The sequence below is a fragment of the Epinephelus lanceolatus genome, chromosome 5, assembly GCF_041903045.1.
Source record: "Epinephelus lanceolatus isolate andai-2023 chromosome 5, ASM4190304v1, whole genome shotgun sequence".
Taxonomy (NCBI): Eukaryota; Metazoa; Chordata; class Actinopteri; order Perciformes; family Serranidae; genus Epinephelus; species Epinephelus lanceolatus.
The window spans coordinates 5,693,169-5,720,607 of NC_135738.1; the positions used below are offsets into that span (position 1 = coordinate 5,693,169).

The window sequence follows — 27,439 nt, forward strand, 5'->3', positions numbered from 1 at the left end:
GTACAGCACAAAGCTGCAGTGTTTTTATGACCGTCTCACAATGAAGAGTGAATGAGGAAAAATATAATAGTGCAACATATGCAACTGGAAATGCATCATTTTTAATATGCAGTCAACAGCACATTTGGCTGGTCCCAGTCCAACACTTTGAGACTTTAATTCTGGCTTTGGAACAGAAAAATGTACTTCCTTCACTGTTTTACATATTAGTGTTCAGTGGGAAACTTCATTGTTTAAATGAACCTCCCAGGAGCCAACAGAAGCAGGTTTTACATTTCACTTTGTTCAGTGGAGTTTTAATAAGACTAAAGGCCTTTACATGCTGAAGGTGTGACGAATATACAGCGGTGGGTAGTGACGCTTTGCACCTAACACACATGAGTAAAAAGTTTTTTTTTTCTTCCTTTTCAAACTGAACCACTACGCTTACTCTTTGTGCCAGCAGTGTGAAAATGGCGCACAGTGGTTTCTTAAGTGGGTGTGGTGAAAGCAGCGGGGATAAGGAGCTGCTGTGTTTTTTCCTTGTCCCAGTGATCAGCACATCTGGGTGATGCCATTGTATGTGAGTTAGATGTGTTTCCACTCACATCTACAGCTGCAGCACAGGCACACAGTCCTGTTCTCATTCATAAGTCTCTCTCTGGTGCTGCTGGAGCTGACCGACACACCTGGAACCGGCAGGTGGGTCTTCTAGCTCCAGGGTTTTAATTTCCGCTCGTCATAGTGACTGACTCACACGCCATTCTGTTAGTTGTGCTAACCAACATTTCTAAGCTTTTTTTTATTAAATTTTCCCTTTGGCTAAATGGTAAACTGTTACACAGTGTGTATGTCTGAGGCTTTTAATGTGAAAGGTAAGAACAGAAGAAGTGGCGCTGCCTTTGTAAAGGTTGAAAAGAGTAACAAAGTTTGCTGTCTTGGATGTCTGTTTAAAGGGAAATTTCAGTTTATTTCAACCTGTCTCCTATCGTCCTAAATTTGGTTCAAGTTACTAGTGACATAAAAATAATAGTTAGCATGTTAGCCGTTAGCCTAGATACAGCCGGGGCGCATAGTAGCGTCAGACCTGTTAAAACGTAAGTGAACGGTCAACCTTCAAGTGCAAAGTTAGTCCACTAAACAAGCTTTTTTTCCACAAAGACCGCCTCATATCGTTAGGATAAATGTCAGAGAACATATAGAAAACGACATGTAAACGTGTTGTCTTACCTTACCGGTGTGCTGCCATGTTTGTTTACCATCTAGCTCTGCTTTCCAAAGCACAGCCGAAATATATCTTGCGAGCTCTAGATAAAGCCCAGCTGGATACTACTCCAGGTGGAGGTGTCTCGTCCTCGGTCCCATTCCTTGCAACAGAGGCATTCCTCTTCTGTGGGCACTGGGGCACAGCATTCACAGGTACACCACCAATCTCCAGAGCTACGCAGCCTTGCAGCAGCCATTCCTCCTCTCTCGTCCTCTACCTGTCGCGCCTCTCTCTCTCTCTCCTCCTCCGTTCTTCAATTTCACGAAGCTCTTCGTCAGTGTATTCTGGCTCAAATAAATAAGGGCGGCCATCAAACTCTGCAAAATCAAATTCCTCCTCCACAAAGTCGAAGTCTGGCAAAAAGTCAGCCATTATTCTATAAATCTTTCATAAAATAAATGAATGAACTTTTCAGGCTAGTGTCCGGTTCTGCCTTCCAGCTGTTGCTGCTTGTTCTCGCGAGATTTCGGCCGCGCTTTGGAAAGCAGAGCTAGATGGTAAACAAACATGGCAGCACACCAGTAAGGTAAGACAACACGTTTACATGTCGTTTTCTATATGATCTCTGACATTTATCCTAACGATATGAGGCGGTCTTTGTGGAAAAAAAGCTTGTTTAGTGGACTAACTTTGCACTTGAAGGTTGCCCGTTCACTTACGTTTTAACAGGTCTGATGCTACTATGCGCCCCGGCTGTATCTAGGCTAACGGCTAACATGCTAACTATTATTTCTATGTCACTAGTCACTTGAAACAAATTTAGGACGATAGGAGACAGGTTGAAATAAACCAAAATTTCCCTTTAATGCAATGTTATTGGTTGATGGCGTCTGTGCTGACCACCAACGATGTTAGATACTTGATATTTGGGTGAATTTATGTTGTGATGTCAGGTGACCAAAATTCAATATCAGGACCACGTCTAATGCCAACGTCTCAGTTTGATGCAGAACACTGAGGACAGATGACATTGATATTTTAACATCTGCAAAATGTCATAATGTTAACATCCACACAACATGAAATTCTGACTTCGTTAGACATTTAAAAAATTCAACAACCAACTTTTTATTGCAACCGTAGGAGTCTTTCTGATGTCAAATCGACGTCTGGTACCAGCTGGGTTCATGCACGGTGCAAAGGCTTGTAAAAATCAACCTTGTTCTCCGGAAAAAAACAAATTGTGTTTCTTTTTCAACACGTATTCATCTCGTTCAATGTTAAAGTTAAAGTACTCAACAAAAACAACACTCTGAAAATGATTACTCATGTGCAAATTAATTGCACAAAAGAAGAAACGCCCCCGGTGTTTAAGGGTCTGAAGGCTGCTGTTTTCTGAGACTAAAGGTTAAAGATTGAATCAGCTAAAATGAAAACATGTCAAACATGAAATAGTGAAGGAGTTTTGTTTTACACAACAGAACAAACACAGAACCGATGAATTCCTTTAAATGTGCAGATTTTTCAGTCACACATGATGATCCTCAGCACAGCTTGGACAATAATTAAAATCCCTGTTTAATTGATTCCTCTGAATTATTGAAGATTTCCAGAACTGTGCCAAACGCGGCTCTGTACCTTCAGCAGTTCGTCTCCGGAGAGCCCGCTGTGCTTTGAAGTGAAATATTTCATTGTGCTTTGAATTCCACATCAGGCGTGCATCTGTTCTATGGGTTTAACTCATCGACATCATCGAGCATGATAATTTCTCCCCAGACAGCCTTGAACGAGCCGTAATGTCATACGCAGCGAATTGATGGCCTTATGCTTAGTGGGAAATAAATCAATGTGCCAAACAGAGTACGATTTTAAAATGATGGCATAAAACACGTCTGCGGGACGTCACTTCTCTCAAAGGATTTTAGGCATTTTTAGACACATTGCAGCCGGCTTTACTAAAGGGACATTACTGTACATTCTGGATGAGCAGCTGATGAACTGACGTCACATTAATCACACTTCATCCTCAGCTGAAGGAATCAGATCTGCAGGTCAGATATTTGGCACCGCACCGAGCTTTAATAACCCATATAGGAACAGGTTGATAAGAGAAATCAAGCCTCATTTCAATGTTCAAAATTCAGCTCAGACATGATGCCAGACTTTATTGTAAAGAATTACTTCTGACTTTCAAACAGGAGGTGAAAAGGAATACAAAACAGAGACAAGTATATTCACAGTATTTCTCTTCATGATGCTGCAGATGTCCAGCTCAATTCAATACAACTTTAACTTTACTTTGTACCAGAGAATGATTCAGAGAATGAACAACCAATGGGTTCCCCGTGTCAGGGTCACACTCTGGGCCCAATTTTAAAAACCACAGAGTTTTAAATATCTGGCAAAATATACAAAATATAAAAGATGTGAAGTGTTTAAGGAGCAAAAAGCAAAACCCAGTGTCTAATAGAGTAACAACAGAAGATCAGTCAGGAGAGACTCGTTCTGAGAGAAAAGAATATTTATTTACATGTGCACATGAGAAAAGTCTTTGGTGATTAGACCCCATTGTGATGTCATATATTTCAGGAGGTTGGTAAAGACGTAGTAGATCCAAAACAAATTTCTCCTAAGGGAGACAATAAAGATCTTATCTTATCTTATCTTATCTTATCGTAGATTAGATTAGATTAGGGCGTTATGGCATTTTATTGTGTATAAATTAGCCTGGTGGCTAGCAGAGTTTCCTGTACTCACATGAAGCCAGGAACAACAGCAACATTTAACAACCATAATGTTACAAAATTCAGCTCAATTAAAACTCACAAGATTCACTGACAAAACAACTGTCTTATACTAAACATGCAGCCGATGGTTTTATTCCAACCTGTGGCCCTTTGTTGCACGTCATCCCTTTCTCTCTTTCCCCTCCTTGCACACTTTAACTGTCCTATTGAAAAAAAAGGCAAAAGCCAAAAAAAAAATCCTAAATCTTGCCACACTTTGGTGTTCCATATCACCAGGCTCATCGGTCCTGATCAGCTGGTCAGTTTATTGTTACACTTCACTCAAATATCAAACCTATCGCCAACAATCTTGTGACCATCTTTGAGCAGTACATGACCATGACCATCATGTTACTGAGCTCGTACAGTCCGGTTTCCTTCAGCTGAGAAATATTGCGAAAAGCAGATGTACTGTATGTTTTAGAACAAGCTACGAGATCCTTTTGATTTCTTTTTTCCCTTGTTCTACTTTTTAAAAACTCCGACCCTCAAATCTGGGCATGTTTCCTTCCCCCGCTCCACCTGCAAAACAAAAGGTGTTGGTGCAAACCCACCTCTACAAGGAAAGCCTTTCTACAGAATGTCTTTATGTGATGTGTGTTTTGTCAGTCTCTCATTGTGCCTTGTTCTATATTGTAATTTATTTTTCCTTGATTTATTCATTATTTATGTTTTTAATGTGTGTGCCATATAATTAAAACTTCATTTACTGATCGATTCATCAAAAATATGTTAAGATATTTAAATTTAGTCTAAGTCAGATTTATTTATATAGCTCAGTATCACAAATCAGAAATTTGCCTCAATGGGCTTCACAGTCTGTACAGAACACGACGCCTCTGTCCTTTGACCCTCGCCTCAGATAAGGGAAAACTTCTCCCTAAAAGAAGTCCTTCACCAGGGAGAAATGGAAAAAACCTCAGGAAGAACCGACTGAAGTCTTTTCTAAAACTCAGCATTTTTCAGATCTCGGTAGCTTTTGTCATGTTGTATGACTCTGTGTCCTCTTTGTGTTTTGTAGCTGACACAGTGGAGCGAGTCTGGACGTATGAAGCCAAAGTTCCTACAGATCTCAAAGGAATGCAGCGAGACACATTATTAATGTCAAGGTGAGAATGAAAGGATGCAACACGCACACACACACACATGCACACGCACACGCACACACACACACACACACACACACACACACACACACTCTTTATCTCTTTCTTCTCACTGATCCAGTAACAAAAGCAACTTTTTGCTGTCGGCAGCCGAACTGGAGCTGCTTTGTTTAACAGAACCAGAAATCTTTATATTAAAGAAACAGTTTGACATTTAGGGGAAAAACTAATTTTGGCCGTCATGCCGAGAGTTAGATTAGAAGATTGATACCACTCATGTCTGTATCCTAAATACGATGCTACCCACTGCCAGCAGCTGGATAGCTTAGCTTAGCATAAACACTGGAGACAGGCGCTAACAGCTAGCCTGACTCCGTCTAAAATTAACAAAATACACCTTCCACCACCTGTAAAGCTCATTAATATATTGTTTACCATGTATTTAAGCCATAAAACAACAAAACTGTGTTTTTATAAAGCGCTATGTGCCGGCTTAATTTTTAGGTCGGCCGCAGTAACTTCCTGGAGTCACTGTGGCTACATTTACGCTAATGTTTCTGTTTTAAAGTGCACAACTGTGCTCAGCATGTTTGGAACCCCTGAAATGGCGACCACTGAGAGCGCTGCCCTGAAATATGGGCACTCTGGAATGCATGTGTGCCATGATGGCATCACTCTGGCGTTTGAACGCACCTGCCGCACATCTACAGTACAGGCCAAAAGTTTGGACACACCTTCTCATTCAATGCGTTTTCTTTATTTTCATGACTATTTACATTGTAGATTCTCACTGAAGGCATCAAAACTATGAATGAACACATGTGGAGTTATGTACTTAACAAAAAAAGGTGAAATAACTGAAAACATGTTTTATATTCTAGTTTCTTCAAAATAGCCACCCTTTGCTCTGATTACTGCTTTGCACACTCTTGGCATTCTCTCCATGAGCTTCAAGAGGTAGTCACCTGAAATGGTTTCCACTTCACAGGTGTGCCTTATCAGGGTTAATTAGTGGAATTTCTTGCTTTATCAATGGGGTTGGGACCATCAGTTGTGTTGTGCAGAAGTCAGGTTAATACACAGCCGACAGCCCTATTGGACAACTGTTAAAATTCATATTATGGCAAGAACCAATCAGCTAACTAAAGAAAAACGAGTGGCCATCATTACTTTAAGAAATGAAGGTCAGTCAGTCCGGAAAATTGCAAAAACTTTAAATGTGTCCCAAAGTGGAGTCGCAAAAACCATCAAGTGCTACAACCAAACTGGCACACATGAGGACCGACCCAGGAAAGGAAGACCAAGAGTCACCTCTGCTTCTGAGGATAAGTTCATCCGAGTCACCAGCCTCAGAAATCGCAAGTTAACAGCAGCTCAGATCAGAGACCAGATGAATGCCACACAGAGTTCTAGCAGCAGACCCATCTCTAGAACAACTGTTAAGAGGAGACTGCTGGAATCAGGCCTTCATGGTCAAATAGCTGCTAGGAAACCACTGCTAAGGAGAGGCAACAAGCAGAAGAGATTTGTTTGGGCCAAGAAACACAAGGAATGGACATTAGACCAGTGGAAATCTGTGCTTTGGTCTGATGAGTCCAAATTTGAGATCTTTGGTTCCAACCGCCGTGTCTTTGTGAGACGCAGAAAAGGTAAACGGATGGATTCCACATGCCTGGTTCCCACTGTGAAGCATGGAGGAGGAGGTGTGATGGTGTGGGGGTGTTTTGCTGGTGACACTGTTGGGGATTTATTCAAAATTGAAGGCACACTGAACCAGCATGGCTACCACAGCATCCTGCAGCGACATGCCATCCCATCCGGTTTGCGTTTAGTTGGACGATCATTTATTTTTCAACAGGACAATGACCCCAAACACACCTCCAGGCTGTGTAAGGGCTATTTGACCAAGAAGGAGAGTGATGGAGTGCTGCGGCAGATGACCTGGCCTCCACAGTCACCGGACCTGAACCCAATCGAGATGGTTTGGGGTGAGCTGGACCGCAGAGTGAAGGCAAAGGGGCCAACAAGTGCTAAACACCTCTGGGAACTCCTTCAAGACTGTTGGAAAACCATTTCAGGTGACTACCTCTTGAAGCTCATCGAGAGAATGCCAAGAGTGTGCAAAGCAGTAATCAGAGCAAAGGGTGGCTATTTTGAAGAAACTAGAATATAAAACATGTTTTCAGTTATTTCACCTTTTTTTGTTAAGTACATAACTCCACATGTGTTCATTCATAGTTTTGATGCCTTCAGTGAGAATCTACAATGTAAATAGTCATGAAAATAAAGAAAACACATTGAATGAGAAGGTGTGTCCAAACTTTTGGCCTGTACTGTACATCGAAAACAATGAATTTGAGGGTGCGATAAGCGCGGCATGTGTACGGCCCCTTAGGTATATTTTCTAGATTCATTATTCTGCTTATTTAAACAAAAAAAATGTGGTGAACATGCCTTAAAGGTGGGAGCTTATTTTGGTGTAAATGTGTCATCACATTTGGAATCCACAGAAGGATGATTAGTTTTAATATCATAATCAAAAATGGGAGTTCCTAAAAGTGTAACACACTTTGTGTTGAGCTGAAGCAGCAGAGTCAGGCCTCCACTGACGGGCCAGAACACAGTGGGACACAAGCCAAACAACAAAGTGTGAGATCAGCATTAGAAATGCAAGAAAAAAAAAAAAAAAAAAAGTTTCATTCTGAAAATAGCCGGGACTCAAACACCTGCAGCTCCGGGGACGAACCAACTGTTCATTTCTCACTGGTAAAGTTTGAATGTCATCCTCTGAGGTCTGGCGCTAATGTGAGTGAAGGTCTTCATTTAGTTTTCTGCAAAATTATTTTAATTAAGTGATGTTGTAATGTTATTGGCCAGGAGGCTTTGCAGTGTGCCAGCGTCCAACAGTAATGAGCAGAGAACACGGGCTTTCTTAATGTAGCCTAAATTTGCATTTTGCTCACTGCAGAACTTAAGGCAAATTACACCTCTCTGCCTGCCAAATTCTCGTCTGCTGCTGAAATAAATACTTCCTCTTTTCTTGAGTAATGTTGGTTTTTGACACTGTTAAAAAAGCACGTTAGCTATTCAGAAGCCAGAGCAATAAATTTGGAACAAAAAGCTTTTCTTTCTCTATTGATTCGCAGTTTATCCCTCCTTTGTGTTTGAGTGTCAGAGTGTTGAATGTCACCGTGGCTGAACCTGGTTAACGGCTCTCGGCTCACCCTGAGCTCTGAGAGAACGAGCCGTGAGCCGTGAGCTGCAGTTTGGATAAAAAACACTGTGTCACCTTGTTCAGTGTCGCTCACGCATGCCTTGTTTTATGCATTTATTATGACTTAACATTCCATATGTCACATTATTCGTATAACTATGAATGTTTAAACTTTGCTACTTGGTATATGATATTTCTGAAATAACGTGAAAATATTGAAACTACAGAAAAACAGTAACATTAACCTTTGGAACCATAAATGAACGTCTGTTTTGTCTCAGTTCGACTCTCCTTCTGCCAAAATGTATCAGCATCAAACAAGGATGCAACCAAACACTAAAAAAGCAACCATTCATTCTGCAGAAACACAGTATGTACCTATACTGTGCTTATACTCCTTTGCTTTTTGCCACTGGGGATGTTTTGTTATAAAAGAAAAAAGAAAACCAACATTATAGAATATAACTATGCAAAACCTAAAGATGCTTTCACACCTGTAGTTTGGTTCACTAGGTCGCACCAGAAGGGAGAAAATGATCCATTGTTGCATTTCAGTTTTGGGTCCTGTTCACACTGACTTTTTGCAAATGAAAAAATATGAAGTTCTACCGACTGTCAGGTGACTCATTGATTGGACAGTTGTGGCGTTTGTCATCCTGCATCATCAGGACTCACGTAGGGAAATCAGATTCTGGGGACTGACAGAAGTTTCTGCTTCTAAAGCATTTATGTTTCTGTTCTTTGGTTTCACAAAGAGCTCACAGAGAAATAACTGGTTGTAAGTAGAGATGTACTGATACCACTTTCTCCTTCCCGATCCCTGAACCTTAAGTATCTGCAGATACCGAGTACCGATCCGATACCAGTGCATAAAATAAAAATGGATGGGATATGAATTGTTGTATGTCTCAACTCCCAAAACTCTATGTAAAATATTAAGAAATAGATACATAACAGTAGAATGAATGCCATAAAACTTTTTATTATTATTATTATTATTATTATTATTATCCAGTGTTGACACAGATCAAGACACACGTTAAAGTGCAGCTACACAATTTGGTAAAAAAGACATTTTAAAGGCTGCAGTAGAATGCTTTTTAAAACTCCGCTCCGTTTCCTTTGCCTGTAGCGTGCGTATGCGTAATGACGTGAGGCATTACATGGTATCGGATTGGTCATAGGCTGTAGTCGCCGATACCCGATACTGCATTTTAAGCAGTATCGGAGGCATTAACGATACTGGTATCGGTATCGGTACAACTCTAGTTGTAAGCATTACAGTATAAGTCTATTGATCAGTGTTTCTGGGTTTTTAGTATCTCGGCGTCTCTGCACCATCATTACAACCATCCAAAAAAATGTTCAATTCTTTCTTGGAAGTATTCATGAATAAATAAAACTTGATAAAACTGATTTGATCAAATGTTGAAATAGTTAGCTAGCTCTGAAACATCTCACAGGACCGTTAACACAGCAGAGATTTATCTGAAATGCTTGTTATAATGATCAAATGATGTTTTCCTTTGTGTCTATGTTAAACTAAGACATCCCAGCAGATTTATATTTTTTGCCTGATTATCTGCAAAGAAAAACATACATTAACGGACGTCTTCACCAGCACTGGTAGCAGCCATGTTTCATGTTTACGTTTTGACTGCCACATTTAGCAAAGCATTCTGGGGATTTTCCTTACCCTTCTGGTTGGAGTCCGTATTTATGCTCCCAATTATGGTCCCAGTTCCCAGTCGGAAGTTTAAACTCGAACACACCCTGAGATCGGATTTCCAACTCGGAAACTCGGAGCAACCGCATCAGCCCCGACTTACTAATTCAAGATGGCTGCTGGTCACATACATAGTGAGTAAACACTCTGCTAAAGTACTGTTTATAGCAATTTTATCTTATTTGTTTTACATTAGGTCAGCCTCATCTGCGGCGTTCATCAGATGGAGTGCATGATGGTTTTGAAGCTGTCTATACTATACTATATATATTTTTTCCGACTTGTCCACCGTTGTCAACCAGAATGCAAAAACTGTGAACTGGAAGTGACGTCATTCCCACTTCTGACCCCGAGTACAAAACGAAGGCAGCATAAAAACCAGGTATTTGTGCTTACAGGGATTTCTTCTACGTATGTTTACCTAATTATTTAAGACTTTGGCCATGTTTAATATGAAAATCCTTCAATGTATTTTGATATGTAGACAGCAAAATACAGAAGAGCATAACAGGTCCCCTTTAATGGGATGGAAAGATCGTGATTTTGGTCAAATGTTAAAAAAAAGGCAATAATAGGGTCAGGGATGGGTAAAAAAAGATTAGTGATATATTAATCCAAGGCGCCTGTTCTGTTGGGAAACAAATTGAATACACTGTCAGTGAACTTTTTCTGATATGTTGTGTATCAACATTTTCACAACTTGCCCAGTGTGTTTATAAGCAACATTTCTTCATCATGCAAAATTCTCTCAGCATTATGTTTCCCTCAAATGAATTTTCAGTTTTAAATACGTAGTAAATTTAAACGTCATTTCTAAGAGACGGGACTAAAATATAAGTGTGATCAGAGTGTCGGCTTCACATTCATGTGCTCTTGTCGTGGTATAAGCGCATCACATTGTAAACAAGCGAGGCTTTGTTTTCAGAAAAGAGAATATTCAGTGTGTTTGTGGTATTTTGGGAGTCGATTATGAATTCCATTGTTGTGTTCAGACTTGTCAGAAAGGGTTTGTAATGAGTGAAAACTCAGACTTTGTTTCATTGTTTGGATGGATCCAACACACTTCTCCTTGGCTGTGAATCAGCTGTGTTGCTGGTTGCACATGCGAGGTCACACTGCAGCATCAGCTACCACAGATGCTTCTCCTCCCCATCGGCTTCCTGTTGCCTTTGTGTCCTACGCGGGATGGTGCGAGCAGGTATAGACAGAGCAGCAGAATGAATGGGCGGTGGAGGCAGCAGCGAGGTGGACCAGAGAGATTAGCTGGGAAATTGACACTGACAAATCTCATACATTAAGGCTTCCTGGGAGGCAGCTATCGGCAGAAGAGGCGGCAGGTACCATATCCCGTAAATGGCACTGGGTTTCTTTAATACTCTGCTCGCAGCACGTTGGAAAGCCGAACCACCCTGTCGTCTACGGCGCCAAAGATAAGGAAGCCAGGTGTGCTCAGAGGCATTTCATTTGACTAATGTGTTTACAGCTGGAATAATGAATAGAGTGAGGAAGATGAGAGTAATTAATTTGAGCTGTTCCAGCTAAATAACAAAGCAAATATGGGCAAAACTGTTTCATTTCCCTTTGGAACTGCAGCTTTTTTCCTCCTCTCGCCTGCTTTAATGAGATAAAGCCAGTTGTCTTTGATAAGGAGTCCTAGTTACTGTTGTTAGTCGCCTCGTAGCCTTTTGATCTGTTCTCAGGGTGTTTGCTCATTTTCTTTATGAAGGACAAAGCCGCGCACAGCATTTACATTTATTTACAGAGCCTAAAAATATGACCTCTAATTATTTCGGAAAAACATAAATTTGTGTTTTTCTTTGAATAATACAGAATTTAATCAACCAGCTGGTAATTCTACCGCCATTCAGGCACCATTACAGCTCTGATTAACCTTTTCTCTCACTCAGTAAACCTTTGGAAAGCCGTAGATGTGCTGTGTGTTCCTTTGCGTCTTGAGAGTAAAGAGTCTAATTACCAAACATAAACAGCTCTTTGGCCTCTGCAGCCACTACCTGATGTTTGCTGAGTGTTATTCTCAGTGACTTAACTCCGCTCAAGAGGTTCATGGTGTGTTCCGTCTATCCTTATTTATTTTGGACAGTGAATTTACTGAGGGAAAAAAAAAAAAAAAAAAAAAAAGGAGCGGTGCCCTTGCTGTTGCCTAGCAACAAAGTGAGTCCATGGGACTCAGCACCTTGCAGGATCTCTTCCAGACTACCTTGAAACTTGTCCTCTTTAGACGTGTGGAGAAAGTTTATTTGCGTATCCATCAGTGTCCATGAATAATGAAGTGCTGTTTGCTGTGATGAAGAAATGAAGATGCACATCCTGTCACAACGTAGACCGTTTAACCAACTTATTAGTTGTCATGGTATGTGTGTGTATGTGTGTGTACTAGAGTTGGGTCAATTTCCAGTTTTGACGAACTGGTCTGGTGTACGAGCTTAAACCAGTTTGATTTCAAACCAGCTGAACCAACATCTCTCATTATGACTCAGTCTGGCAAATTAAAAAGTTGCCTACATCATCAGCCTGTGCTGACAGCGTTACGGTGCTGATTCCAATAAAGTGGGCGTCATAAGCAATATGACGATGTGATTAAACCAAAATTATGTTTATAAACGGACTAACGGAGCCACTAGTGTGTGATAGGCTGTGTGCAATTTACTGCCTGTCTCGGGGGTGTCGGCAACATGAAGGACATCAAATTTCATTAGAGGTGGGAGGGATTGAGCGGCCATGTTGTGTTAGAAAGATAGGAAGTTCTTGTGTTTTTTGGGGTGACGAGACGAGACATGGTGGAGTTAGTCTCCCCGATATAACAACATTTTTAATTTGAAGCAGACAAAAAAAAAGGTGTCCTAACTGGCTGCAGGCGCCATTGTGAGCTAAACTTTTGTCAGACAGCACGTTTCTATTTCTTCTTGATGAGGAACGGCTGATTTATGAAGTTAAAATGAAGAATTATCTGTATGATTACTTCATATGTCACTACAAAAACCATAATAAGGGGGCAGCTGATGAAAAGGATTGTTGAGGAGCTGAAAGTTTCTGATGAGCTAAATGACCTTCGCTAATAAGCTAGGCGACTTGTTGGCTGTATTGTTGGTCATTTTCAGTAAACATCACAATATGAGACGTGTGTCTGTTTTAAAAGTAACGTTACAAATGTAGGAGGATAGCAATCTTTCAAGGGGTGACATCTCCCAAACCAGTCTCACTCCAAAGTCGTTGAATACTTGTTCTTGGTCAGTGACTTCTGGCGTCAGACACTGACAAAAAGCCACAGAGAATTTTTTCTGGGAGGCCGGTGTTTGATTCCCATAAGATTGTAAAGCCAGTCCTGTCCTTTTTTCCTAAAGCCAACCATGTGTGTGCCGGTGAAGCGAAAAAATGTTACTTTGCAGTGTTGTACCAACGTAGTGCTTTTATTTTGACAGAGACTGTATGCAAACTGTACATTTCCTGTGAAAACAGAGGTGTATTTTGAAAACAGACAATGCATGTAACAGGCTGAAGTTGACACGACGTCCAGAGTGTCAACAACCAACACACCCAGGGTACCTTGGACGTTGTATGTCGATGTGGAAAGTCCATGACCAAACGTGGACATGTGACGAGGTCACAGTGAGGATGTGTTGTGTCGTCAGTCAGATCAGCTGATTGCGACGTGTATTTTTACAGGGGACAACAAACGTGTATATGAAATGGATTCAGTTCTTCTTGGACACGATGTCTTCATGTTCCACTCAGGAGCAGCTGCTGAGTCAAGTGGGACAGCTGGTAGAGTTCGGTCTGCTGTTTGGCTCAACATCAAACCAGTTTGAAAACATTCACACCGATCCAACCCCACTGTGTCCTGCTGCTGTGGTTTGGTTCAAAGAGGATCAATTCAACATCACTCATGCAACATAACAAAGATGCAGAGGTTTATACGAAGCCTCAGAACTGTACGACATCATTTTACAGAAGCATCTTGGCAGCAGCAGAAACATTTTTCACCCAGGACGGTGAATTCATCAGACTTTTTATTTTGGTGGTTCATCAAGGAGACAAGCTGTTAAATATTCATGACTGCGTTGTGTTCTTAAAATAAGGCTCATTAGCACTCCCAGCCTCTTTTCAAGTTCCGCCTTTCTCTTGTCACTCTCAAGTGCAACACAAACATATTATTCATCTCTCACAATCTCGCCGCTCAAAGTGGGCTCCAATATTATTACACCCAATGATTCCTTTGTTTTCAACTCAGACCGACTCTAATACTATTACAGTTTGATTCCTGTTCAAGCACCCGGAAGAGTATTGATTGAATCACTTTAAGTGTTAAAACAAAAATGTTAGTGCTGTAATAACAGAATTGATTTCTTAAAATAATGGAAACATATGCTCCTAACAGGGTTACAGATATGCTGCTTCCCCCCAAAATAAATAAATGGCACGTCGGCTCAGCGGTTTAACTTTGAACCTTCCTGCCTGCTGAGTGGATTCTTCCTGTGTGGAGTTTGTGTGTCGTCCATGTGAGGTTCCTCTGGGTGCAGACTAGGGGACGCTAAATTGAATGTGTTGTCTGTTTGTCTGTGTTACTCATGTGATCAAACCTGTCCAGGGTGCGTCCTGCCACAGTGCAGACTAGGATGGACCAAAGCCCCCAGCGTCCCTACGTAAGATTAAGGGGTGTCGAAAATGGATGGAAATATTGATGGGTCAAAATTTGTGACATTTAAAAGGATAGTGCACCCAAAAATGAAAATTCAGCCATTATCTACTCACCCATATGCCGAGGGAGGCTCTGGTGAAGTTTTAGAGTCCTCACATCACTGCTGGAGATTGGAGGGGAGAGGGGTTAGCACACAACCCGAGCTAACAAGAAAAATAAGATTTAAAAAAAAAAGTGCAATTTGTTCAGAAGAATAACCAAAATAATAAATCACATTTTAAAAACAATAACAATAAAATGTACAAATCAACTTTATAATTGAACTATAATTGAATAACAATGTTTTTATATTTGTGTTTCTTTCGTTTGTTGTTGTTATTTATTCTTCTTTTGTTTCCAGGGAAACACTACACTATAAAGCAAAAATAATAGTTTCAAAGTCATTCAGTGCTTCATTACACTTCACAACTTTGAATGAGCACAAATTCAATAATACACATTTATGAAACAACCTTGAACATAACCTTCTGTCACATGAAAAACATCTTTAGGAAAATAAGCAGCCTTGTACTACACATAAAACACTGTAATTCCCGCTCTAATATCTGTATTATGGTGCTGTGAAAACATCAACACATTTCTCCCCCAAACAGCCGATTTATTGGTTTCTGACCAAAAGCTACAATTTACAAGATTACTTTGAACACATCATGAGAATGTTATAATTTACCTTCACCCAGTACTCATTTTTACTGAATAGAGCTTGTATACTTCAAAATGCAAATCAATGCAACCTCCGTGACCTGTTTGTTGTGTACACCGGCTGCTAACGGCTAACAGTTAACTGCTAACTTAACAAGCTCTCTTCCAGCTGATTTCATGTTCTTTCGCTCCACATCCACTCCTCTCAGTAGTGCAGTGGTAGTGGTTTGGACATGTTACCGATACAGCACGTTTCGGGGTTCATGCTATGTCGGATAACTTCACCCATTTCCCCCAGAGAGCAGGTAAAGTGTGATGAGCTGTGGAGGGGGGCCAGGGGGCGGCAGGAACACAGAAAAAAAGGCCTCTCTGTTATTTACTTTGCTATGTAGTTTTGTTGTTGGGGCGTTATGTCATGTTTCAGAATAATAGTAGTAATAGTATTAGTTAAAAATTGTCAAAGATAAACATTTCGATTTTTTTGGATGACGGCGCCCTCAGCATTTGCCTGTACTGCACTGGGGCTAATCCAGTTCTCTCCATGCTCTCATCAAAGTGACCAGACAGTTTTGGGATCTAAGGTGCTAAACTACAGCTTTAGTGAGGACCTGAGGGTAGTGTTGCTTTCGTCAATGAAAAGTATGACTAAATATCGTCGTCAATGAACCTTTATCACGTGACGAAAACGAGACGAGACACAACATAAATTATGGTCATGTGACGATAACTATAATTAAATATATAATGCAATATTGTTGACGAATAAAAACGAGACTAAATGTGGTTTACAAAATAAAACCTCTGCTAAAATGTCTCTTCGTTTTCGTTGACCAAAACGAGACGAGACGAAATAACGTTATAATGTTTAGTCGCGTTATTATTATTATTTTGCAGTATTTCTGTATCCTAGGCTGTGCGTCGCACTGCGCAGATGGATTACAGCCGTGACGAGATACAGTACAACAGGTAATGAAATAAAGGTATGTTATGTAGCTCCGCGATCCCCCAGTCTGTTGCCAGGCAACGCGGAACACACACCAGGAACTCACAAGCTTCTTTGTATTTACATTGATCTGCAACTGTGTAACTTCGTCCAGTTCGGCTGATGAAACGTTGGCAAACCTGGATGTTGGCACGGCCGGATTCAGCTTCCACTCTCCCTCATCCTCATCAGTACCTCATCAGATGATCATTGATAATTCCTGACCGTGTTCGCCTCATTTTTGCTGCTCTCCAGTTTGTCGAGGTCGGCAGATGTTCCACAAACACACCTGGAGGTCTGCACAGAAAAGTCCTGGCTTTCCTTTTCCTCGTCCTCTCCTGACGACCATTCATAATTTAATTCAAATGTAATTTTGGGGAAAATATCCATCTTCTTGGTGTAACGCTATAGTGTCAGTTTGTGTCAATGTAGCGAGTGTGACAGTTAATTAACGGTTGTATTTATATTTATTACACGGCTCTATTAAATGCTGTATTCTGATTGGTCAGTCGCGGCATTCAGAGGTCTGATATTACTGTGTAATGACCGTTGCTATGTAGCCCAGCGTTGCTAGGGACGCTTCCCTGACAAGGAGATGCCGGCAGGGCAGGGTGCGCGTCGGGGTTCTATTCCCCTGTCGGGAGTTATTTATTCCCAGTATTCACCGGCTCATTATACATTATCCCTTACTTATAACACCTGTGAGCAGAGTGATTTTACTGTTACAAGTCCCAGTGATGTTATACTCTGTATCAGCACTCACGGAATGCCTCTCGTCCAATCAAATTACTTGGTCGGAACTAACTGTTGTATAAATAAATATATATTTAGCTCTAACTAGGAGCTAATTTAGAAAAGAAAATTTTGGTTTGGTTATACTATACTAGGTACTTATACTATATTGACTGGGTATAATAGAATTGCATTACTAAAAAGAGACTAAAATACAATTTTCACTGACTAAAACTAGACTAAAATGTCATCAGTTTTCTAAAACAGTTTCGACTAAAACGAGACGAAAATAGTCATGGATTATTCTGACTAAAATAAGACTAGAATGCTCAGACTTTTAGTTGACTGAAACTTGACTAGACAAAAAAGAGTATGAACGTGACTAAAACTAATAAAAACTAAAATGACAGTTTAACACAAAGACTAGACTAAAACTAAAACTAAAACAGGCCGCCAAAAACAACACTACCTGAGGGAACTAGTCAAGTCAATTTTGTTTCTCTCAACACTTTTCACACAGAGCAGGTCTCGTCCATAATCTTTAAATTCACAGAGACCCAACGATCCCCTCTCTGAGCAGCACTTGGCGATGGTGGCGAAGAAAAACTTCCTCTTAGATTAAAAATCTCAAAAAGAACTTGGGCTTCAGTTAACGATTGTTTTAATCACTGATTCATTTCTAAACTAACTGAGTGATTTTTCAGCCCATTAAATGTCAGAGAACATTGAACAGTGTCCAACACAAGTTCCCAGAACACAACATGATGTCTTCAAGTTATTGTTTGGCCAAATCCACAGTCAGAAATCCAAAAATATTCCATTTACAATAATTGGAAAACAAAGAAACTCATCAAAGAAATTGTTTGGTATTTCATCATTTATCGAGCAGAAATGTCAGTCAGCTCGTCTTTTAATAAACCAATAGTTTCACCAGAGGAATCAGTTGAATGGAATCGAGACAAAGTCACATTAGCAGCTCTGAGCAGTTCTCGCTTGTTTTTTGGAGGCAGCTTCAGTTTCAGTGGACACGTTTCAACAAACATGAAGTCAGTCACAACAAATGAAATGGAAATAACGGTTACATTGATATTTTAATAGTAACAGTTTGCTTATTTGAAAACGTACTGCTCCACTGCTCGTTTGGTCAGAAGCTCACCTTGGTAAGTTTGGTGACCTGCTGCAGTTCGGTTTGTTTATACGTCCATATGGAAGTTAGCTCGCTGTAACGGCTGCAATAGCTATAGAAAAATAGTTTTGAGAGTTCAAGGTAAGCTCCAACATTAATCTGGTCCATGTCTACTTTACTGTTGATGCAGAACACTTAAGAAAATCCCATAATATCAGCCTTTAGTGAATGAGATCTTAGTGTTGAATATACAATTAGAGCTGTGTATCTTTGCATCTGTGACTCTGGCATCCTTGTTGAGTGTTATGTGTGTGATGTGAATTTGGAGCACTTTATTGAATATAAAACTCCTTATTAGGTAAGTGGATAATGACTGCTCATTTTTACTAATCCATCTGTTGCTTTCTGTGGAAAACAGTAAAAATCCAGTTTTGTTTCATCATGAGCAGCTTCAGCATTATACACACACACACACGCCTGTGTTTTTAATGAGTCGTTCCTGCAGGAGGGAGGTTCACCTCACTTACAGGCTCGGTCCACCCATAGGCAACCTATTAACATCCACTTTATCAGCGCTTTCATATTTCATGACCTGCTTCATCAAACTTTAATGGAAGTCATGCTTCTACACGTTTGTGTTTTTAGTGCAAAGTCATGTCTGAACTGAAAGCTTTACCTACAGGGCCAACACGTTCTCACTCCCACCTCATCACATTCTGACGTTTGGTCATGGACTCTCCCAATCAGAGTCAGAAAAATTTTATTGATCCCCGCGGGGAAACTGTGATTCTTTATAGTTGCTCTGATGTAAAGAGAATTGTAAGTAATAAGAAGAGGGGTATGAAATAGAAGTATGTAAATGTAAAATAATAAAATACAATAATATAGAAATAAAAATGTGCGTTATATTTAACACTAGTACTTTAGATAATAAGATTAAAATATATATGTTCAATGTGTCTGAAAAATATTCAAATATGTGCGCTGTGCTTCCACATCGACATACAACGTCCAAGGTACCCTGGGTGTGTTGGTTGTTGATGCTCTGGGACGTCGTGTCAACTTCAGCCTGTTACATGCATTGTCTGTTTTCAAAATACACTTATGTTTTCACAGGAAATGTACAGTTTGCATACAGTCTCTTTCAAAATAAAAGCACTACATTGGTACAATACCGCCAACTGATGTTTTTTTCCTTCAACAACAAACAGACGTGCTTGGGTTTAAGACAAAAGAACAGGGTTTGGCTTTACAATCTTAAGCCCAGCTCAGACCAAAGATTCCCAACGTGCTTTAAAACCAGCCGCCGGCCATTTGACCAGCTGAGTGTCAGGTGTCACCATCAGCCGGCTTGAGTCAAGCTCAGACCAGCCAGTTCACACCACTCATAGCTCTAAAACAGTTTCATCTCATTGCCAATCATTGGTCTAAACTTGGCTTTACAGGAAGTGAACACCAGCTTCCTGGGGGGAAGTTGGTGGTTGTTGGACCCATCCATCATCATTTCCACCCACCCTACAGTATGTGCACTCCTGCTGCCTTAACTTTTGTTGTTGTCGTCCGACCACACTTTTCCCGATGCTGCTGGGAAACTCTTACACAATGACTGCGACTGGCTGCGTATCATGCTGATGTGAAAGGACATCGTTTTTCATCAGTGTCTAACCCTGGAAGTCACAGACCAATCACAGGTATTCAGTGACTTCAGAGTGAGACCAGGTTGATGGGGCTGTTGCTGGAATCTAACCCACAGCTGCAACCAGATATTACAGACTTATTCTATAACCAGGTTCATATGACCTGGTTGCATGCATGTGCCCCGTGGCTGTCCAGCAGATCTTGGATGGATCGTGACTTAGAAAAAAAGGACATCATTAGTGGTGCAAAATGATTTAACAGAGCCAAAAACCTGCTGAAAGCAGACGATGGGCCGGACGCCAGTAGTTTCTCTCTTCCTCTCTGCGGACATGGCATTCGGGCTGCTGTGCCACACTAAAATACGTCTGGGGTAATGTGCTGCCCTCAGATTGCTGGAGTCCTACTGAGCCTGTGGGACGCACGATTAGCCTGTGCCCAGACCTGATATGCAGTGACCAGAGCCAAGCACCGATGGATGAATAGAAGGAGGAGACGGGGTGGAGATTGGAGGGGAAAAGGAAAGGCAGCATACAGAGGTGTGCGTCATAACGTGCAGGGAACAGTGTTGGAGGGTTTTATGTGCTAAAACAGAATGCATTTGCCAGTGAACTGTCGGTACCCAAATGTTTTTCCAAAAAGACCTATGCCAGCATGGCTGCCACTCCCAGAGAGAGCTCCAGAAAGATTTTAAAAGGGGTGACTGTGAATGTGGCAATCACTCTGAAAAAGCCAAAATGGCAGCGGCGAGGCACAAAAGCATTTACAGCATTACTGAGTACGCTGCTGGTTATTTCAACCCGACCTCGGTTCAGTGTGCCACATTTTGGATGGGTGTTCGATGGTAACACAGTTGATACTTAGCCTGTGAGCTGTGAGCTAGCCTGCTCTCAGATTGTGCTCCCTGAATCCTGATTGCCTCCAGAAAGTACCCAAGATATTTTTTTGTTTAAATTCTTTTGCAAAAGAACAGAAGAAGAAAAAAACCCCACTCATATGGGGTTAAAAGCTCGAGCAAAAGCTCCGTCTCCAAACTGTAGTCAATGGTAGCTGGAGGCTATTCTTTTTGATGACATCACATATTACAGTCATGGTTACTGGGCTCAGGCAGAGTTGCTCACGCTCACAAATATTGGTTGAAGCTAGTCCAAAAGAAAAACATGTGAGTCAGAAGGAGGAGCCGTTGGATCTGCTCAGGCTGATGAACCTGAAATTCTCTTTCCAGTTTTTTAAGCAGAGAAAAATGTGAATTCTGCAAAGGCTGCATAAGTCAGTGCTGTCCTGAAGGCACAATACTGTAACGGTCTAAAAGTCAGCGCCATGAGTTAACATCAAATATAAAATTGTAATGTATGTGTCATGTATGCTCTGCTCTCTGAGACCTTGAACACTGTGTGTAGCCTGGAATAACAAAGGTGGTGATGATGAATGGAAATGTTCTCAACACATCAGGCATGACTTTTGTGTAAAGCCCAGTAAAGTAACAAAGAAAACAATCAGTTCATAATGTGGCGCGATGGCACATGTCATGGTGGTATGATATGCTGCAGGACAATGTCAGGTAAAAATGCTGCTTCTAACAACGCAGTATAAGAAGCCAGAAAGTTCCTATAGGGCACCTGCTTTTGTCAACGTCCCAGCATTGGAAGCAGCGTCTCAGAGTGTCAACAGCAGATGCAGACGGATACCAAGTGTGTAATATGTAGACATGAAAGGCCACAAAGAGGCGACAGGTAATGACTTGGGATGGGAAGGTGTTGGACATGTAGTCCCATCTAAAGCAGTGGTTGTCAGGATTTGGTAATCTTGAAAACTTTGTATCTGGATCAGGGTGATCACATCTAATGTTGCTTTGAAAAACTGGAACAAAAGTAAAATGGTTTAACCGATCCTAGACAGCAAAACATGGGCATGTTGAAAAAGGCAGCAGAAAGAGGTTGTTGGTTTTTGGGGCCCTGGATCAGGGAAACACTGATTTGTAACTGAAGGAATTCTAACCAGGAGAAGTTTCAGCTGGTTGCAGTCTGCAGTCCTCACTGCTAGATGCCACTAAATCCTCCACACTGTTCCTTTAAACCACCCATTCTTGTCTGCTTTGTTTCAACTGAGTGTTAGAGGCCGTTTACACGTCGCCGGCTATTTTCATAAACGGACATTTCACCATCTCCGTTTTCAAAAAGATCTTCGTTTACACTTACCCGTGTATATATACACAAGAGTATGCCAAACCTGTAGGTGGCAGCGTAACGAGAGGCTCAACCCTTCCATGTATCCATTGTCACCATAGCAACATAGGTCGCACTTTTGACACAGGCGCAAGTTCTGGCGCATACTGTGACGTCGGCTGCCTATAACTCCGTTTATCTCCGTTTATCTCAGTTTACATGCAAACGCGCAACCGGAGTTTTCCAAAATCTCCACTCTGGCCGGAGTTTTTAGAAAGACTCGTTTTCAGAGGAGAAATCTCCGTTTGCGTGTAAACGAAGGGCACAAACGAAGGAAGATGTCTCCGTTTATCAAAATCACCGTGTACGTGTAAACGGCCTCTCAATTCCATTGTTGATTAATCTCTTGATTATTTTTTGATTCATCATTTTGCCCATAAAACATCAGAAGGTAGTGAAAAATATCCATCATATGTTCCAAGAAGACAAGTTCAAATTGTTTGTTTTGTTCAACAACATAAAAGAGAGAAAATGCAAAATGATTACATTTGATAAGCAACTGTTTTCCTTGAACAACTGCATCTAATGACTGTTAATCCTAAACTGTTAAATAAATATCTCTTGATCACACAATTTATGACCAACTGTTTTATCAATAGTTTTCTTTCCATGGTTTTTGTCATTTAGTTCAGATTTTGCTCAGTGTCTATCAGTGATTTTTGTTGGTTTGTTTAATCCAGTTGTCACTTTCAGTCACTCGATATATTTGGTTTGTGTTTGTGGTGCAGCACGTGTTGGTTGGCACCGGAAAACTTAAAGTGCATGTTGCAGAAAGAGAGTAGATTTTTATTAACAATGCTGTTCATAAAACATGAAACTAAAACCCTGGGAAGTTAAACAAGAACTGAAAAGCAGAAGTGCAAACAAACAAAACCGAGAGCCAAAGCCAGAGCCTCGCAGCAAGCTGCAGCCTGCTCTGCTTCTACTTATAGATCCTGATACCTCCTGAGCCTCACCTGACTGGAGCGTACCATCTGCTCAGGTAACCACAGGGTGAGCAGGACTGGTACAGAAAACCCCCCAAAAGAATTCATTCAAGACTTTGCGTTTACTGCTAAAAATCAAAATTCACCTGTGGACGCCCAGGAACACAGACTGTGTTAGAATGCCATTTACTGCAGAGCAGTGTTACCCTTCCTTCACATCTTGGCTCACTCCGGCTCTGAGGACCTAATGAAGCACACCTGCTCTGACTTATCACTGATTAAATGATCTCTACCAAGAGCACACACAGAACAACAAATATATCCATATATCTCTGCTTTAACAGTTCATAACCTTGTGCACCACATATAAAACCTCACATCTTCAACCTGACTTCTGTTTTTGTTTAACCTGATAAATCAACAGATAAACTGAAACACTGATGATTTAAAGGAATACTTCACCACCTAAAAATGACATTCTTATATCAGTTACTCATTTCATGTCATGCTGAATTTGTGAAGAACATTTTTTCTCTTCATTGAACAAAGAATCCAAAAACTGAGTTGAAGTCATAGGCGACTGCGTTTAACAGCAGCAAAACTATATCAAATATTAGTTTACACTCTCACACAATGTGTGCAGTATGATCCAAGTCTCATTTATCCAGCTGTATGCTCAGTGCGTCACAAACAGACAGTCCTAACTATACTAATAATGAAACTTATCTGTAGCCAGACTCCATAGATAAAAACAGTAATTTAACCTCACTGAACACAGGAGCTGCTGGTGTACTGCTGCCTCCATCAGGTACTTAGTTTGTGTTATTGTGTGACTTTAGTGAATCTGAACGAACCCTTTGAAACACCAAAGTCACACAGTAACACAAACAACACCTGGGGTGTATTCCAGAAAGCGGGTTTAGTGAAAACTCTGAGTATGTTAACCCTGAAATGAGGGAAACTCTGGGTTTTCAGTTCCAGAAAGAGTATGCTACGATTTTAATTAAGTGTGGTTAAATGTTAAATTAATGGACCAGTGCATTCAAACATACGCGTTGACTCGGGCAGCAGTTTTCTCCCATGCCGCCTCTCTCTCCTTGGCAGCTTTAGCGGTGTTACTTTTTTTTTTTATGAAAGATATGCTCATATTTGCTGTAGGCATTCATGAGCACCTCCAATTCCACAGGTGTAAAATAAGTTGATTGCTTTTTCTCTCTAGTTGCCATGGCCACTCTCTGGCTCCACTGATGATGGCTTTTTATTGTGGTTGTGCACGCACTTAACTCAAGGTGTACTTACTCAGAGTTGATTGAACTAATTCAGATCAGCTGTTCTGGAACAGGATACTCAGAGTTTCCCAGCTCAGGGTAAAGCACTATTCGGACGGGATTAGTTTTACATGGGCACGTGGGGTAATGTCACTTTACCACAGGACGTCAGTACTATTAATGGCCAATTCGCACGGGATAAGAAATATCAGTAAAACTACCACAAGTGGGCGGGGTAAATCCATTCAGGCACCGCCGTCCCCTCCTGTCGTCATGTGTGTATTAGGGCTGTCAAAAGCACCATGAAATTGAGTTTGAATATTTTCGAATTAATTTAGTAGAGTTCGAATTATATTCAAATTTATTTTTATTTATTTATTTATTTATTTTACAAAAAAACCACAAAAAATAAGATGCTTATTGCTGACGCAATATGAACGTGACCCTCGGATGAAAACACCCGTTCTGACCTCACTGAAGTGCCAGGTATGACCAACTTCTGCCTCGCTATCTGAGCAATGTTTGTATACTTCAGTAAGTAGTTTTCCACCACAAGAGTGGATCCCGGTCGGCTCGTAGTGGTGTCTCATTCTGGTAACGTTTCATCTCTTCTTCAAAAAGGGTAGGCAGGGAGGCAGCAGGTGCAACACTCTCCCTGTATGTCTCCCCGAACAGGTCACACATTGTGGACAGCGCAGTGGGTGGTGTTGGCGCAGCGGGCTCCTCCGTCAGCGCCTCTCCCTCCGATGCTGCGTCCCTCTCTGGCACGGCTTGTGCACAAGCCATCTCTGCCCGACTGGGATTCGCCATGATATACAACATTACTGATAGTATTAATTAATTATTAATGATATTCGAATTATCAAATTTAGGTTCGAACTTATAAAAAATATATAGGCTATATTCGAATATATTTAGAACTTCGAATTTTTTTTCTGACAGCCCTAACACACATATTTACTGCTGGTCTATTCGCACGGGATTAGTATTACCTGAGGTAATTGTCCGGGACCCTTTTACAGAAGGTAAAAGTCGCGGTAATCTTTACTGACATCGTGCGGTAATGATTATTGACGTGGCACATTCGGACGGGACTAAAATCTATGGTAATTATTACTTTATCCCAGGTACCTATGTAAAACTAATCCCGTCCGAATAGTGCTTAAGTCAACTCAGAGTTCAGGATTAGACTCAGAGTTTGTGGAGAAAATACCCCTCTGATCAAGGCAGCAGTACACCAGCAGTGTCTGTGTTCAGTGAGGTAAAATTACTGTTTTGTGAACTGATTCTGCTATTTGGTATTTTACTCTCCCTTTTTGTAATTGAGGAATAGACACATAGTTTGAGGAAGCCAACAACCTACTTTTATACATCTGAAGAATTTCTTTAAAAAAAAATGAACTGCTTGGCAACCAGACCAGGCCTTTATTTGTCAAAATGTGTAGCCACACTGGGCTAGTAAAATGGGCAGGGCATAAGCATGTACAGCGAGCAGCAGCAATCACCCACCGTCCGACAGCAGCACACCGTGGGGACGGAAACAGAGGGCTCGGCGAGGACGGCGCACCTGCTGCAGCAAGCCAACACGCCGTCTGTGGTCATTTTGACTTGACCAGTGGACTTCACTACAAGCTGACTGGCTGTTGAAACATGTGATGTGCTTTAAAAACCAGCCGTCAGTGATGTGACCAGCTGCAGGTGGTTTCATCTCGTCCTAAGTCCTTGGTCTGGACTGGGCTCTAGGCTCATGTTTTGCAGTTCAGCTTCTTCATTTTTTTCTGCACAATTTCTCATCAGCGGTGACGAAACTCGGCTGCGGCGTCGACATGACCCTCTTAACACTGCAATCTTGACTTAATTCCCTGCCATATTTCTCACTGTCACTCTGCAGCTCGTGGTATGTTTGTGTTATCATCACAACATCCCTCTGTAGGCTTTACCCATAAATATCATTTACGGGCTGTATACACAATGAGGCGGGCAGGACACACACAAAAAAAGAGCTTCCATAGGGACCTGAAGAGAACAGCAGTTAAATGATCTGGCCTCCTTCAGGACGAGGCAGCGTTCAATCACTGCAGACAGTCCGGCCCTGAGGAATACAGACAAACACATCACGTTATTGAGAGAAATAAGGTGAAAAACACTGAGTTTTACAAACAAGGCTTACAGCGCTCCCATGGTACCCTCCCACCGCCGTCGTCACCCATTAATTATCAGAGTGGACTCATAACATGGTTGATTACGGCCTTAAATTGTCTCTGCAGCCGTGGATCCACAGCCATTTTCACAGGGAAATTATGAACTCAATGAAAAGTGTGACAATCATGATGATTGATGGTGTTTGTTTTATTGGAGTCTGTTCATCTGCACTGGGCACGGGCAGGGTCCTTGGAGAGGGCCATCAGTGTGATGGCTGCAGTGTACACATCTCGTGACTCACACACTCGCCGACTGTGGAAATATTGAAAAAGAAAAAGGCAGTAAATAAAAAGACATTAAACCTTGGAATGGATGCCCTCAAACAGATGTTGTTTTGCCTCCATTTTGTGCAGCCGACCATTTAAACACCATATTTAGTGTATACAGAAACCAAAACATGCAGATTCCACCTGCTCATTTCTGTCATTTTCCAGCTTATCCAGCCTTATCTGCGACTCCAGAGTTTCAAAATAAAGTTCTCTTAGCTGACCTAGGCTGATGCTGTTGTCTGATGAGCATGACTTCTGCTCTGGCACGTCTTTCTGCGCCACCGGCCGCCACCTTCTGAGTGCCTCCTCACGCCTCATTGCCCTCTGGTGGTCCACAGTGTGGGGACTGGAGCGCCACTTCTCCTCATCCCCATATCCACCTGTGGGGTGATTGAAACAAGAGTGAGCTCTTGTCGGGGCCTCGGCCACCATGTAATTGAATTCTACCTTGTTTCACAGAGCGCGACAAAGCATAGCACTGGATAGAGGGTAAATATACTCAGCACTTAGAGACAAACCTGAGCCACGAGTGCTCGACAACAAACACAGGCACAGGGTATTGCTTGGTATCATTTACAGACACAGTGCTGCCATCAAAGTAAAATACTGCAGCTGCTGTCTGTGTGGTCACTCTGGGGCAGACAGGAGACTTTTTACTGTGTTTCACTGAACTTTTTACTCAGATAGTGAGTTTTCT

The 27,439-nt window shown here is 41.4% G+C and overlaps 1 protein-coding gene across 6 annotated transcripts in view; it reads left to right on the forward strand.

Annotated features, from left to right (window-relative positions):
* mgat4c (mgat4 family member C) overlaps positions 1-27,439 on the forward strand; it is a 188,089-nt gene that overhangs the window by 31,452 nt on the left and 129,198 nt on the right. For 4 of the 6 annotated variants that reach the window (XM_033635964.2, XM_078167630.1, XM_033635965.2 and 1 more), the window contains exon 2: positions 4,994-5,081. The exons of the other annotated variants lie outside the window; for them this stretch is intronic. The gene's annotated coding sequence lies outside the window, so the exon portion shown is untranslated. The remainder of the gene's footprint in view (positions 1-4,993; positions 5,082-27,439) is intronic. 6 annotated transcript variants of the gene reach the window in all.